The sequence below is a fragment of the Poromitra crassiceps genome, assembly GCF_964638095.1.
Source record: "Poromitra crassiceps genome assembly, chromosome: 11".
Classification (NCBI taxonomy): domain Eukaryota; kingdom Metazoa; phylum Chordata; class Actinopteri; order Beryciformes; family Melamphaidae; genus Poromitra; species Poromitra crassiceps.
Window position 1 is genome coordinate 31,198,185 of NC_139643.1, and position 17,136 is coordinate 31,215,320.

A 17,136-nucleotide genomic window follows, 5' to 3' on the forward strand; every position below is an offset into this window, starting at 1 on the left:
CTTCCTTCCTATATGACATATAATTGATTTGTTTGAACTATATCGCCTACATAACACAGTTGCAAAAGAACAAATACAACTCAAGCCAAAAGAAGAGCTTAATTAGGAGGTGTTGCTTCTCTGCACGCCCATGTGTGTATAAGTGTGTGTGTGTGTGTGTGTGTGTGTGTGTGTGTGTCTACAGTACTACAGTAGATCTCATATCAGCTCTCCACATGACCTTTAAACTTCACTCTGTCTTGCCCTGATTATCTGTTCAGTCAAAACGTGAACATGCGTTGCCAGTAAATCTCTTTATTATATCAGAAAATTTGCTTCGTGTAAAAATGTGCATCATCATGGATTGACAAACCGAGATCGAACACACTGGTAGTAGACATGACAAGATTCCCACAGTGACGTTGATATTATATTGCTTGCCTATTCCGTGACTTTCCATGACTAAGTCGGCGCACTTCCATGCTATAAAATTTTATAGACTATTTTATTACATCATAAAGAAATATAATAAAAAATCTAATCCAAAGCACTCTTCATTAAAAAGCTTTAATCAAAGGCTAGTCGATAAGAGAACTGACAAAATCATGCCAACATGTTTCGACCACACACGATCTTCGTCAGGGCATAACAAACGCCATACGAAGGCTGTGGTGGCATGATTTCATCTGTTCTATTATGAACTAGCCTTTGATAAAGCTTTTTAATAATATTATGGAGAGTGCCTTGGATTTGCTTTTTTTATTATTGCTATTTTTGCATTTCCCAATTTCTCGACCACAGAGCACCTTCTCACAGCTTTGTATTACCTGCCTTAGTTAGGACACCATAGCCCTCCTACTAATATCCTATTTTATGACATATTATGGCATATTTGACTATTCTGCTTTCCACTATAGTTGGGGGTGCTGGGGAGGAAAAACAGCTGAAAAACCACCAGCTGATGCATGAATGTGCGAGACAAGCTGCATAATACATCCTGCTATAGTCTAGTAATGTGTAAAATCCCCCGATATTCCCTCCACTTCCCCCGGAGACTGCATCCAACTCCCTCGCTTCACGTCTCCAATACGCCTCTGCAAATTCCACCATATTCCAGCGTGTCATCATTCATTCAGGAAACATTGCCTCGGCTTGTGTGCATCCTATTCTAGCAGCGTCACACAATCCAGGAGGGGGGGGGGGGGTGGGGGGGCGGCAGCAGGGCATCTGAGGCCACGGCAGCATAAACGCATTGAGCCGTTTGCACCACAGGGTGGCGCCCACGCAGCCGACATCCACTGCCTCCGCCTGACTCACTCTCTCTACATGACACAGAAGCATCTTGTGCCTGAGTCACATTGGCAGTGGAGCGTGGAGCCTGGCACTGTAAACGGACTCGGTGAGCTGAGAAATCAAGCAAGCTGCACTTAAGACTCTTTAAGACCTTTATAATACCAGTTACAGTGACACAAGGCCACGTTCACACGTGGGGGGGGCACAAAAAACATGAAAACTGTCAGAGTCAGATTGTAAAAGTATGTGTGACTGGACTGATTTCTCGCCAGAACATTTTTAAACACCTTAAAGGCATTTAAGACCATTTAAGGCCTTGAGTCGAGATAATTTAAGACAATGGAACAGTTTCAGGAGCTGCAGAAACCCCATAATAATGAGAAAACTGTCTAATTAATCAACGGACTTCCAACCATTCACTAGGATTTCCGTTTTGTTAATCAGCGTAGAAGTTTAAAAAAAGAATCACTGTCAGGAAGGTCGAAAAACAAAAAAAGTAAATGCAAATGATTACAGCCTTCGTAATTCCCTTCCACCGGAGAACAGCTGGCTTGAAAAGCATGACGGGCAACTCGGCTTTGGTTTCGCTGCCTTTTCCCCCCTAGTGAGCATTTAATATCCAGACAACAGCTGGGGGAAGGACCAAATCCTGCTTCATCCATACAACAGGTTTGCAAGGCTCTAACGAGGACAGAAGCTTCATCCATACAACAGGTTTCCAAGGCTCTAACGAGGACAGAAGCTTCATCCATACAACAGGTTTCAAAGGCTCTAACGAGGACAGAAGCTTCATCCATACAACAGGTGTCCAAGGGTCTAACGAGGACAGAAGCTTCATCCATACAACAGGTGTCCAAGGGTCTAACGAGGACAGAAGCTTTAAGACACTCTGGCTGAGAAAGAACGAGACGACATCAAAAACATGGTGGTATAAAGTAAATCCATAGACAGAAAAGCTCAGGGATTGCCATGAAATGTATTTAATAAATGGCGAGTAAACGAAGCCGGCGTTACATGGTGAAACTTTTTTTGCAACTAAGTTTCATTGGAGCTACACTGAAAAGTAAACTGAACTTATTGCAACTAGGTTCATGCAACAGCCAATCAAAATGCTGCTGACAATTTGCATTAGTTTTGAGTCAATTTGTCCACTGAGTTATCCATATACTCTAATATGATGTATATATTATTACAATACCTGGGTGCTACACAGAAAGTTGTATTTTCAGCTCTATTTTAAAACGTTCAGTAAATTATGTAGAGTATTGCAATATATTGCAAAATGTATCGTATCGCAATGCATCGTGATATAATTGTATCGTGAGGTCCTTGCCAGCCGTAGTAATAAGGATGTTATCACACCTCCCTGTTTGTTTTCTTTGGTCTGAACCAAAAAGTTGACTTTGTTGAATTTTTTTGGAACATGTATTTGGTTGGTTCAGGTTCACATTGGCCAATAACAAGTGAACCAGAGTTTTGGTAACAGTCATCCTGTTATGACCGTCATCTCCTGTTTCCTGTAGTTGGTTCATATTGCGTTCTCACTCCTAACAAACCGCACCACAGTTCTCTTGTTAAAGGACTGAGACTCACATTTTCAGGCATCTCAGTGTCGTTATTTGGTGGCCCCAAAGTTCAATGTTTTCACTTGGTTACCGAACTAAAGGAGGAACAGCACCACCGCTGCAAACATGCTTCGTGTGAACGCACCCCTAAGATTGCAAACAAGTGTGATTCATTGAGACAACTAGGCAGGTTACTTTCGGTAGACTGCTTTCATTCTTCATACTCCCGTCAAAACGTTTTACCGTTTGAAACGATCCGCGCAAAAACTAAAACAATTTTGTTCTCGACTTCCCTGGTGTGAAACGCAGGCGAAGACAACACCACCAGGGGTAACCCATTTTTGAGACGAAACAAAATTTGGCAGCGCACCGGGCAAAAGCCACTCCCATAGGTGCTTAGAGGGAGGCATTTCAGGTCACCCAATTCCATCAGACAGGAGGTCTCTCGTCCACAGACGACACTTTGTTTGGGAAGAAAAGAAAAGAGAATCACACAACTGAGTGCTTTGGTGGATCTCTAATTGCCATCTCTGCACATTAGTGTCCCAAGTAAACAAATAGTGACAATAACGGACTTCTCTAGGCGTAAATTAGCTAGAGAGGCCGAGAGTGGAGCTGCTCGAGTCCACCCTTTCCCCTCGTCATCATGGCTCTGGGATTTTCTTCTTCCTTGTTTGCTCCGTCTCCCTTTTTCTACTTTACTAGGCTGGACTCTTTGTGTGGCCTTGACTGGACAGCTACATAACACCACTATCCAGACACTGCGCTGTCTTCACAGTCTTTGCACTCTGACCGGTTATTTCTTTAGGCTCAGATAAAAGAGCTTGGTGCCAACTTCTATTTCAAAAACAACTGATTTAAGGATCTGGTCAGTGAAAACTTGGACGGATGATTAAAGTGTCAACGCCCGAGGTCAATGTGTTTTGACTGTGTAGTTATGTCTGGCATGAATAGAGTGAGGTGACAGCAGAAGCAAAGACCTTTAGTCTTTGATGCCTTCATTTCTTTACAATCCCTATGACAGCACTACAATGTCAATAGTTCCGGATTAGATCATATAAATGTAGGCTACAATAAGTTTTTATATAAATACACAAGATATGGATTTAGCATTGGGGGGCTTGGTGTAATACCAGACAAGGTGGCGGCAGTATCCAACATATAGTTTGGGTTTAACGCAGAGCAAGGTGAGCCAAGGTTATCATACAGCCAAAACCTCATTTATTCTCTATTCAACCAGAGCGGAGTGGAACACATAGAAAAGCTGCAGGGTTTTCTCCCCAGCCGTCTTGGAGATCAGCTCCAGGCGTGGACTGATGTGTGTCTCACATTTTCTCAGCTTGTATATTTATGCACATATTGATTTCCAGCCGAAGACCTTCTTGGAAAGGCCAAAGGGCCAAATGAAGTCAACAAAGAATGCACATATTTCTTTGATGGGAAAGCAGTGAGCCGTGATGTAAAACAAGGTAAACTGCAGCCTGGCGGCTATTATTAGTATTTCTTATTATAATTATAGTGCAAGCTGTGTGTTACCGTGTGTGTGTGTGTGTGTGTGTGTGTGTGTGTGTGTGTGTGTGTGTGTGTGTGTGTGTGTGTGTGTGTGTGTGTGTGAGCGCGTGCGCGCGCGCGCGCGTGCAGTGCATATATGTGCATGTGCTAACATGTTGACTGGCCTCACCACCACCAGCACCACAACCACACACTGGTGCCTCTGTTTATAGTTGCAGCTGGATCACATTTAGTAGTACTGTCGCTATTATTATCAACCCAGTTAGGTACTTTAAACAGCTACATCTACAGGCAGTTTCCCAAATTACATTTTTGGCTCACAAGCCAAGGGCCGGTAAGCTTTAAAAAGAAAAGAAGAAAATAAAATAAAAAGTAAAGTACCTGCCAAGAATATTTTTTTCCAGCCAAGATGATTACTGTACATTTTCCACCCTACTCATTTTCAGTGCTATTTGACAGCCGTGCACCTACTACTCTGTATGGGAATGAAGTTTCAACTAACATCAGTCACTTACCGATCCTGACAGCAGAGAAACAAGTTGCTACTGCTGCTGATTTGTGCAGGGCAGGCAGCCAATCAGAAGCCAGTTATTCTTTGGCTACCAAATATCCTGTGTAGGTGGCCCCCTGTGGCCACCACACTGCGAGCCTTCACCAACTACAAAACCAGCGAACAGTAACATTACAGTAATGTTTCTGTGAGTAATGTAGCCTACTCGTTGCCGGCTAGCTACAAAACCAGCGAACAGTAACATTATACGTTTCTGTGAGTAATGTAGCCTACTCGTTGCCGACTAGCTACAAAACCAGCGAACAGTAACATTATACGTTCTGTGAGTAATGTAGCCTACTCATTGCCGACTAGCTACCGATATGTCGGGACTAGTGAAGTAACATTAGGGTTTACAAAGCCTATAACTACTCAAACTGCTAACACGATTACAGAAGAACCAGAAAAATAAAAGGAGGACTAAAAAAAACAAAATGGCAATGAAAATGTAGAAGTTAATAGAATCAGGAGTTTAAGTGGCTAGACTATGACACATGTCAAATGCTGAGCCGGCTTTCAAAAATCAGGCGTGAGATGAACTCAAGACATGTCTTTATTTGGAGACTACAAGAAGACTATACATTAGGGGTGGGAGAAAAAATCGATTCACCTAAGTATCGCGATTTTTAATGTCACAATTTTTTGAATCGATCTTTTATTCCAGAATCGATAATCGCCAAAAAAAAAAAAAAAAAAATTGGGTGCTTGCAGTCAGGCCACTCACTGAACAGCAGGCCAGGCGCCGCCTACTGGTTTACTAGTGGTTTTATTACTTTATTAGTTAGTCTGAAGTAATAATTACACTTCAGGGTTAAAGTGGGTGCATCTCATTGTAAAATTGGACTTCAAACGGCCCAAATCTGGCTTCAAACGGCCCAAATTTCACGCGCGTCGGCCCATATCGGCCTGGCCTGCTTGGTATCTAATGCCCGGCCTGAATTATGATCCGAGTCCGCCCCTGTTTTTAACTATATCGCCCAGCCCTACTCATGATATATACAGTCTCTAGTGTATGATTCAACTTTTCCCATGTTCTAATCTAGTGTAAAAAAGCAAACTGAAAAAAGAAAAGAAAAAAATAAACAAAAATCGCAATAAATCGTAATATCGAATCACAATAATCGTAGAATCGCAATACTTAAGGCATCTAGCATGATCCAAAATATGAAGATAGACCTTTTAGTAATCCAAAATGGATATTGTCTTATTATTCTATGGCTTTCAGATTCATAACTTCTGAAAACCAAATCTCAATCTTCTCAAATGAAGCTCATTACGAATCAACAGCACGAAAAACTTTAGCTCTCTGGCTAACATAGCTCACTTCCTGTAAACAAAACACACTAGGCTCGAAGTCTCGCGGGAAGAGGAAAATTAATTCAACTTTTGTCTGTTTGTTTTTGGCTTGCTGGAGGCTGCACAGCATTCTGAAGGCTGTGGGCAGGTACTTCCTCCTCTACACCGACAACAACCTCAGTACCACATCCTGCATGACGAGAGACAGAAGAACACCATGTACTGTGCTTTACTATAAAGCTCAAAACAACATGAATGTACATGTAGCCTACACCACAGGAAAAGCATTATGCAACTGTCAATGCTAAACAACTATGCCAGTTTATTAGTAGTAGTAGTAGTTTATTTGTCATTGCATAAAAAAGATATACAACGAAATTGCAAAGCTCCCCTTCGTGCAACCATACAGTAACAAATTAAATAACAATAAATAACAATTCACCAATAATTCACCAGGCTCCACAGTAGACATCATCATAATTTAAAGAGTAGTTATATCAGTCGATATGAGGTAGCAGCAACGTGGTTAGTGCATTTTTAAAACAGCAATAATATAATAATTATAATATATATATATTATAATAATTATATCACAAATACATGGAAATATAGCCTGTAGTCTATACAGATACACAGGACATTGATGCTACAGACTTTAACCAATCAGATTGCTTCCTGCCTAGAAGTATGCATTGCACAAATCCCTAAAGGATACAAAGTGTACAGGCTTGAACTTTGAACTGTGCCTGTCTGACAGGAAGGCCAAACGATATGGTGGAGGTTCTTACTTCTTTTTCTCAACAGTGTCTGTATGTAAAACCTCCAGTGAAACCTGTGTGTGCAGATGGGCTGGAGCGTGTTGTGGTGTACTTGTGGATGTTCACTACCCACACAGGTACTTCTGGTGGAGTGATCGTTGGTGGGTGTGCTCACTGCTTAGGGTGTCCAATTCAATTAATGCAATCATTATTATCATTTCTTGCTCATTTTCCATAATTTTTTTTTTTTATCTAATTCTTATTTTTATCTGAGGTACTTTAGAATGAAAGTTCAGTGTCTCTGCGTTTTACTGTATGTAAAGCACTTTGTAAACATTGTTTTTAGAAGAGTACTATGCAAATAAAGATATTAAACCTATTATTAAGGAGTTGGTAACCCACCTCAGCACACCCTGAAAAGAATACAATTATGAGGTAACACTGCGCTTAGGGGGACCTGATGGAATCCAGTGCCGAATTTCATGTAATTCGGCATAGTGCCACCTACTGGTAAACACAAAAACTGGTTTATCTCGAGAACCACTCGTGCATACTGTACTTTCCCTCGTTTCTAGATTACAAAAAGTTATTAAAGTATTAGTGAAACAAATCTTTGCATCTACAGGCATAAAGACTGCGTCTCATAAGCACCAAGATGTCTTAGGTTTCTATAGTACCGGTAGTTTGTCCACATTAGACCAGGGCTGACCCAAAACACCATGCCATCTTTGCATTAACCGTAAGTGGACGTTCTTTACCGCGCAACAAATTATAAAACTAAACATGTCTCTAATGAGACATCAGAGCAAACACCTTCAATACACTCTTGGCTAAGGAAACTACTCTATTCAATTAAGTATCTGGCAATCTCTTGTTGTTACCCTGTACAAAGTTTTGCCAGGAAGAATTTGGCTATTGAATCTTTGAGAGGAGAAGCACAAAAGTACAATGAGAAATGTAAATGGAGAGGAAGCGGAAGACATGAAAGAAGTCGACATTCTTCTTCAAGTATAAAAGAAAGTTGATGAAAAACACATTATGCTACGTATCAACAACCCCCAGGGAAGTTTGAAAGCAGGAGGAGACTTTTCAACATCTCAAAATGATCCCACTTAGAAAATGTCTAAAAATGACTCATAGGTTTCACTCTCAGCACTGTCATCTCCCCACATAGAGTGCATACAGGTCTAGATTTTAATACCAACAATAACATGTATAAAGTCCCGCTTTACACCACACGACGCTATAAAAAGCACCACCGTATATGTTGGGAAAACAACGCCAAAGGGCATGAGTGCCTGATCTTCAAGTCTGAATGTCAGTCCTCCTCCATTTCCTTAGTCATAATCTCACTGTGCGCAATGTCTGCATGCATCATGAATCAAAAGTGCCAACCGGCGGTAAACACTAGTCACAGCCTTGACCGATGTGCATCTGATTTGAGCTGGCATTCTGATAAGAGCCAAGCTTCATCCGCCAGCCCTCTAATACTTAATTTACGAAGCTGAATCACACCATGCAATTTGATATGGGCACATCATCATGGCAACTCGCATCGCATAAAGGACAGCAGATGGTGTTTTCATTAAAGAATACAAGCTGATATAAGAATCAACCGAATGACTTTGTTTGGTAGTCTCTAGTGCACTTATCATATTACATTAAGTTCTCCAGCCCCCGGGGAAAAAACACCCTGCCATGGCCAAATAGCTCAGAATACACACGGGGGCTATCCGGTGTATTTTGGAAAGGCTTCAGTGTCGCTGTTCCACTGTTGCAAAATCAAACACATCATCTGAGATATCGCACTGGAGAGACTGAGAGCTAAACATGTTCAAATAATGCATTAAGAGTTATTAGTGTGCTAACCAATAATCCATGCACTTCTCTAATGACTGGTGGTGGGTGCAACAGGCACAGTAGGATATCAAATAGTATTAGAAAAGCAAAATGTATGTGGGGGGGGAAAAGTGTGCTACCAAACAGCGACTGTGCGCCTTTCCTCCTGTATGCATGTTTTAACAGCCGAGGAGTGGGCTGGAGAAATCCCCTCCTGGTGTACTGAAGGAAGTGCACCACATTTGCATGTGGGGTGTGAGCCATTATTGTGCAACAAACGCTACAGTACTGACTGTACTGTACAGACTGTACTGTACAGACTGTTCTGGCCAATGAAATCACAGCACTTGATGAAAACTGACACCTCACATTATATCACTGCCATACATCCGATAGTTAAATGGAAATTCTATATTGACGTCCATCTCTGCTCTGATCTGAACTCTAGATACTTTAATAACTTCAAAAGTCATAAAGCACAACAACAAGCACGTCCCAGACGGGTTCAGCACTTTTTTCTCTTCTTCTTTTTGTCCCCTGGAAACAGATTTGTTGTCATCTGTTACTTGCAGCGTGTTTCAGTATTTGGTTATGTTGTGTGTACATGTATTTGTAGCGCTTGTGTTATTGGATTGATTACAATGTTTTCTTAATTGGCTTGTGTTTTGTCTACTTGCATGTGTTTTCTTAAGTAGCAGTGTGTTGATTGTGGCAGGCATTGTGCTCTAATACAAGGGTTCCCAAACTTTTCAGCCCCCGACCCCCAAAATAAAGGTGCCCGAGGCTCGCAGCCCCCACTATCCCCGGAGGTGGTTGAAGCATACTAAAATTAGTGCGCATTTTGTAAACAAAACAAACAATTATGGTTAAAATGTGCTCTTTGTAATAATAGTTTTTCAATTGTATTTCACACATTTTGTAGTTTGCATATTCTTTAGGCCAATTTCACACATTCTGGAAATCATCTCGCGACCCACCCCGTGACCCGCTTGGGGGTCCCGACCCCCACTTTGGGAACCACTGCTCAATTATACCCACAGTGTCAGTCAAACAGTTAGATTATACCCACAGTGTCAATCAGTTAGATCATACTTTGATTGGAGTTTGCAGAGCAAAATACACACTGTTTTTCAGCTCCTTTGACATGCTGTCATTAAAAGTGAGCCTTTAGTGAAGCCAAGGCACAAATTGGCCACATTCACTCACAGACTGTCTGTTTGTGCTAAGAAGCCCACTTCTCTCCTAAGAACAGCAGGGACATGTTGCCAACCTGCTGTTGCTGCAATTTGTAATGGATCTACATCTGAGTGTGGCAGGTAGCAAGATGGTCAACATCTGGACGATGATTATTTAAAGTTTAAAGGAACGGTCAAGCCTGTGGTAACATTTGCCTGCAAAATGCCCCGTTAAACCTTCACACACAACACAAGATTTAAGACACACACACATGCAGAAACATTACATTTACCATGACCTGCAACTGCTGGAGACACTGACATGTCAGACCCATTGCCAGAATAACTTGTTGGGCAGTCGCATGCATATCAACATTTTAAATTAACTGACAAGACGCAAAAAAAACAACTTGGTTAAGGTTAGGTAACTAATACAGCTTGGTTAAGGTTAGGGGTATGGTTAATAAGAGAAAAACATTAAATGTGACTCATGGTTGAAATGTAGACTTTGGAAACCCTGGGGATCGAACACGGCTCTCCGGTGTTAAAGGCCAGAGTTTATGCCCTCCAGCCACAACACCCTTACTGGCCACCGTGCTATTTCAATAGCAGACTATATGACCTGTATAACGTTGATATACACATATCTAGAAATGTTGATATGCAACATTTCAACATATCAACGTATCCGTTACAGAAACGTAAACTGCCAACATTTTATACAGGCGACCAGGCTGGATATGTCATCATCCTTGTGTGTGTGTGTGTGTGTGTGTGTGTGTGTGTGTGTAGAGGTGTGTGTGTGTGTGTGTGTGTGTGTGTGTGTGTGTGTGTGTGTGTGTGTGTGTGTGTGTGTGTGTGTGTGTGTGTGTGTGTGTGTGTGTGTGTTCTCTCTGTGGCCACAGCAGGAAGGTCTGCTGAATTGCTGTGCATTGGCCCACTTGCCTTTGCCATGCAGCGAGCTGCTGGGCTCTGGCTGTGTGGAGTTGAGCAACTTGAAGGTCTTACCAGAGGAAGTGATGAAGTCCAACTCCAGGCAGTGCTAAGGAGCCGCACAGCTCCCCCAGAGAAACACCTACAACACACAACCAAGACCACAATCAGTTTAGCCAGTAAGTCAAAGTAAAGAAGGGCACAAAGTAAAGTGTTGTGGCATTTAAAAAAAAAAGTCCACATCCAGGCACTTACAGTATGTGGGTTTGAAAGTTTAACAGCCTTTAATAGGTGACATTCAAAAACACCTACAATTCAGGTATCGACCTATACCGCAGTTTCCCTTGAAATGCAGGAAGTCAGAATGCGCTTAAAAGGAAATGAGTACGTCACAGCGAAACGGTGACACCTCCTCAGGATGGTTCTGACACCCTTTGTGCGCCGGTCTCTGCAGGCAGGATGTAGAAACAACACAACATCCGGCCAAGATGACCCAGATGCAACCTTACGCTCAACAAAGAGGCTCCCCCGGCAGCTCAACGACGCACTTAGCCCGCTGCTTGCCACATGTGGCATTTTACGACCATAAATACTTCCGCTGGTTGCAGAAAGGGAGGCGAAAAATCCCACTGTAAATTCCCTCTCTGACCCACAGCCCTCTCATGACGGAGTCCTTTCTCGTGTGCCTCTCATGATGTGTTGCGAAGAAAACGAGCGCAGGGAAAACGCAACGTTGGGGTTGCGGCTCGCCAAAGTCGCCGTCGTGTCGGGTTCATGACGACATGTCAAAGGAGAGGATATAAAAAAAGAGAAACCAGGCGGCGTTTGATCGCCATGAGAGAGAGAGAGAGGGAAGCATTTGTTGATGCCATTAATTCAGGCAGCGGGCTGGTCATTTCTCTCCGACAGGCGGTAATCACTTGTAATCAGACTTAATGGGCACTCTGATGGGAATGGTTTTCCTGTCTCTGTCTCACTCTTTTACACACTTGGCCACACACAAACAAGCATGCACGTACACACACACACACACACACACACACACACACACACACACACACACGCACACACAAAATTGTGTAATTTGAGGAAATAACACTGCACTACACTGCACTTCCATCTGAAAGGGAATAATTGTGATGATGATGTCAATGTCAAGCCATAAGAATACAATATCATCAGGTCCATCATCAACACCATTTGGGGTCATGTCAGTAAATAAATAAAGTACAGTAATGTGCACCCCAGCAGTGGAACACCTAAATAGATTGGAAGTTGGAAACCCTAATTAACGTTTGGTTGCACCTGTGTTTTACTTCCTGCCTTTTACGGCCAAAATGGCTGCTGTGAAAAAGGCCCATCGGTTAGGGAAAATCAAATCCCCCTTCCCCACAGAAATCAGTTGGAGTGGAGGCACTGTCAGCCTGAAGGAGGAAATGGAGGCTGAGTTGATGCTATCAGGCTCCAGTCTTCTTCATTTCAATAGCAGCCTACTATCACTGATTATGATGTTGGTGTTCATATCATACAGGGAGGTTGACCAACAGGCCAGCCTGCCAAAAATGTTAATAGTCTGTAACATGTTGGAATTGCTGAATTGTCATTATAGCAATACCCTCCATTTGCTTTATTCTTATTTTACTATATCCTTATTCTTCCTTGCTGTATACTATCAGTATACAGCTATATTCTTACTTTTCATATACAGCAAAGAAAAATAAGAATATAGCTGTATACTATCAGTATACAGCTATATTCTTATTTTTCATATACAGCAAAGAAAAATAAGAATATAGCTGTATACTATCAGTATACAGCTATATTCTTATTTTTCGTATACAGCAAAGAAAAATAAGAAAATAAGAGTAAAGCAAATTCCCCACAGGGATCAGATACAGTTCCATCTCATTTCATTGTCTTGTCAGCTGTTCAAAAAAAACTATTTTCTACCAACAAGCCATTTCAGATTGTGATGGTGTTCTCCAGGTATGAATATGTGTATCTATTTAGTGAAGAACCAGACAGAGCGAGACAGATGAAGGGAAAGTGTGTGTGTGTGTGTGTGTGTGTGTGTGTGTGTGTGTGTGTGTGTGTGTGTGTGTGTGTGTGTGTGTGTGTGTGTGTGTAGTGTATGTGTGAAAGCTGTGAAAAATGCCTGCTGATACACTCTGTTATTCAGTTTCCATGGTGATTGGTTATATTTGGAAAAGTGACGCACATTTCCAGCATTCACTTTGGTGTTAGTCATATTCATCTTTGCCAGTGCAGTGTGCTAAAAGTATCAATGGCTTTTACTGAGGAAATAGTGAGATCAAATGAATACTTCACTAGAGGAGGTGTAGAGAAGTTCCAACGATATGGGTTTCTGAGGGCCATGACCAATATCTAATACAGTAGTATGGAATTGTCACGGTTGGATTGGTTATTATCCATGTCTATCACGTTTGAGCGGATCATTGGCTATGGGCCTGACTTGATAGCCTGGTAAACCAGCCCGTCACGTGAACTCACATTTCATTTCGTTCTTCGTTCCCATCTGGCCCCAAGCTTTCTCCCAGTGTATCGCAGTGGGTGGAGGTTGGGCGGGTGTACTTGCCTTGACAGACAACTCCTTCAGCCAATCAGCGTTGGATCCAGTCAAACCCAAATCCACTCGGGAGAATGGCAAAAACATATTTTCTGCCGAGAAACTCTGCGGTTGCGGCTATACTCCTGTACTTGTTTAATTGTTGTTATTGAGTCTATTTCTGCAATAACTGCACTTTATGGCTGTTTAAACTAGACGAACATTGACATTACTCCTCGAGGTGGACAGGCAGGGAGGCGGCCATTATTGTTTTGTTAGTGCAGTGCTAGTGGCGTTCCTAATTGGCCAACTTGCGCTGTCAATCACAGGGCACTGAGCGCATTCGCTGATTGGCTCTTCCGCTTTGCAGCTTCTGCTTAACTCATTGAGTGCCAGCCACTTTTGGAAAACGGATGCTCCCAGTGCCAGAGTTTCAGAGCGTTTTCAGTGATTTCTCGAGGCCCACAGAATATTGTGTGATATTACTATGTAAACACCGAACACGCCCAAAGAACGATGAGACTCTCTTCTATCATCAGCAAAAAAAAGTTTATTGATATAATTTTCCGTTCTTTAGTTATGAGCCGGAGAAGATAGGTTGATTTCAGCAAAAAGAGACGTTTCAAATTAGAAGCTGAGATAATTAGCCTTTTGTGAAATGAAGCATTTCAAGCACATGACTGACTCTGAAGCTAATATTTTTTGATGTAGTCACACCTCAAAAATAATTTCCTTCAATAAAACAGTGAAAATAAAGGAATTTTGTTTGGCAAAATAATATTTTTTAGCTGCAACCAGCAGCGCTGGCCCCTGCGTGCGCTGCTGGTTGCAGCTTCTTGCTGGTCTTGATTTACTGCTGGTGGGCATCAGATATTCTAGCTTGCGTTTGCCAATCCTGTCCTGCTGTCTGGGTCTGTCTGGGTCAGTGTTGTATGCTGCCCTGCGTGCCCCACCCCGCTCAACTGCAAACCCCACCTCCGTGGGAGTGTCTCTGGTGGCTCTCTGCTGCGGTTGCTCTGTACTGAAAAGTGCGCTACATCCAGCTTTTTTACAGCGTTCCGCGTGTATTTGTCACCGGCTCCCATGCTTCCAGTTGAGAATAATAACAACTCCACAACTAAATCATGCGGATGGGCTATCGCAGCGGACACGGAGGGGCTCAATTGTGGCAGCAGATTGGCTGCTGCAGGCACAGCTAACGTTATGCTTCATGCATATCGATGCATACGGATGCGATTTCCGTTTCCCTATGACTTCTTCTCTGTTTTTTCCTCACCTTTCTGTAATCTGGAGAGCACTGTCGCCACCTAATGGGTCTGTAAAATAGCTTTTACACATTCAACATCCACCATACTTTCACAGAAGATGGATCAGGCTTTAATCCACGTCCCACCGTCAAAAAACGCAATTGACGACTTTAGTCGTCATTGGCACTGAACGTTACTATTTGAATTGACGACTATAGTCGTCATTGGCACTCAATGAGTTAACACCCTCCCAGGCCTTGGGGCCAGACCGTCTCGCAGAACCAAATGAAATGTGAATTCACGTGACGGGCTGGTTTACCAAGCTATTGACTTGAGGGCGTGGCCGACCTCGCGCTCAAGGGTTATTCTCAGTCAGGCCCGCGGGAAGTAGGGGTGCTGCAGGTGCTGCAGCACCCCCTAGATTTTTTCCCCACATTTTTTTTTTTTTTTTTTTTTTTTTTTAACAAATGTAATTAAAAATATTTTGCAGTGCACTATGTTCCTTTCTTGTTTAAGAATGTTTCGGGAAATGAAAATGTAGCCTATTTAAATAGAATTATCAACAATAACAATCAAGGAAGTTACATGCTTGTAGGCTATAGAGAAGAAGAAGAAGCGCGCATGCACGCACATGTTGTGTTGAACCAACCAACAACCAATACGAATTGTTTAATCTGGCAATAAAGAAATGTGAACTTGACATGCTATTTTAATAGCCTACTCAAAAATGCACCTCCCACTATACAGCAAAGAGAGGAGTCAATGTTTCTTGATATATGCCATTCAGATCAGAATAATTAGTCTAGTCATTAAGTTTGCTGATAATATTTATATCATGTTAAGTCTGTGTCATGTTAACTGGTGTATTCAGAGCAAATAGGGAGATATAGAGCATTATCATCATGCTATATATCTCCCTCTTTGCTCTGAATGAGTGAGAAAAGGAGAAAATACTGAATAATTACATCACAATAGTATCCTAATGTTAATTTAAAATGAGATATTCCTCTAAATATGGCAAAAAAATGTAAAAAAAAAACGTCCAAATTTTTTTCGGCGGGGCCCCACCGAGAGTCCCTTCCTCCCAGCACCCCCTGCTTAAAATGACTTCCAGCGGCCCTGTTCTCAGTAGGAAGTAGGAAGGGAGAGAGAGTTGGGTGGCGTTGCATAGATTGGTTGCACGCCACAAGGACGCTGAGAAATTGACCTAAACCCCTTTCCAAAGACTGTCTGACTTAGGGGATGGCTTTCCCGCTTGAGCTGGCCCAGTGAACCACCCAGAGGGGCGACCAACCCCCGGGAGGAAACACAAGCGCTGAATAGAGGTATGTGCTTCGCCCTCACAACAAGTTACGGTTGCATTATGCTAACGTTCGCTCAGACAAGCGCTGTTACTAATCGTCCGGCTAACCGGCTAGGTGGCTGTTCGAGCCCTAGACAACAGACATTGAGGGAATGTTAAACTTAATAACTAACCCCTAGCAGGGGCACTGTGAGACTAATATACCGTATGTACCGAAGCTGCCAGTAGCTGAACTTAATATCTGACTATTTCCATACCAAAGCATTCTTCAGAATTTCAAGGATTCAGTGGAGGGATGCACAATGATATCGGTACGGTCAGCGGTAACGGCCCGAAACGAACATTTCTGCCGATATGACAGGCCGATAAAATGACACTTTAATTATGCCCAAATGCTTGATGCTTCACTAAATACTAAACTAAATACTTAGTTTTGTTTGAAGAAAAACAAAGTTACATAAATAAAAATATGACATGACCTAAGTTGAAGTAGGTTTATTTTGCCCAGTGAATGTGTACATTTAGAAAAGCATTGTATTTACAGTACTGTATGTCTGCTTCTGCCAGTGGGCCATTATGATAAGAGTACGCATAATAATGTGTTAATTCCACTACAGGAGAGACTTGATGCTCTCTGAAATTATGTGGAGGGGAAAAGGCCAAAAGAGTTGGAAAACATCAGATCGGATATCGTCAAAAATAATCGTGCATCCATAATTCACAATTCATTATCCATAGGCTGTCACAGTGTGCTTGGCTGCCTGGATGAAAACACAGAGATGGAGTCCAGATGAGCAGCTAATGACGGACTGGATTGGAAATGGTTCAGGAGAGGCCGTGTGGCTAGGCAGGGCAGAGCTCCTCCTCCAGGGGCGTGTCTGCTGGCCCGTGGGTGTGTCTTCTGGCCCGCGGGACATTCGACGAACGCTAAGCACATAAGCTTCTGCCTGTGATCCAGACTCGCAAGTCCCCACTCCAAGCTCCCGTGTGACTGGTACTGTTTACTTACTGTCTCCAACCTCATTATTAACTCAGAGAGACATTAGCACTCCATCTGGACGCTGCTACTGCTTTCAAAATGGTAGCAGGTTTATGTAAGCATGCAGTATGCAAGCATAAC

General features: G+C 42.5%; 1 protein-coding gene across 3 annotated transcripts in view; it reads right to left on the minus strand.

Annotated features, from left to right (window-relative positions):
* The window catches only part of thrb (thyroid hormone receptor beta), a 100,043-nt gene that overhangs the window by 21,580 nt on the left and 61,327 nt on the right, over positions 1-17,136 (minus strand). For 2 of the 3 annotated variants that reach the window (XM_083646774.1, XM_083646772.1), the window contains exon 2: positions 10,909-11,042. The gene's annotated coding sequence lies outside the window, so the exon portion shown is untranslated. The remainder of the gene's footprint in view (positions 1-10,908; positions 11,043-17,136) is intronic. The other variant, XM_083646773.1, reaches the window with a different exon arrangement.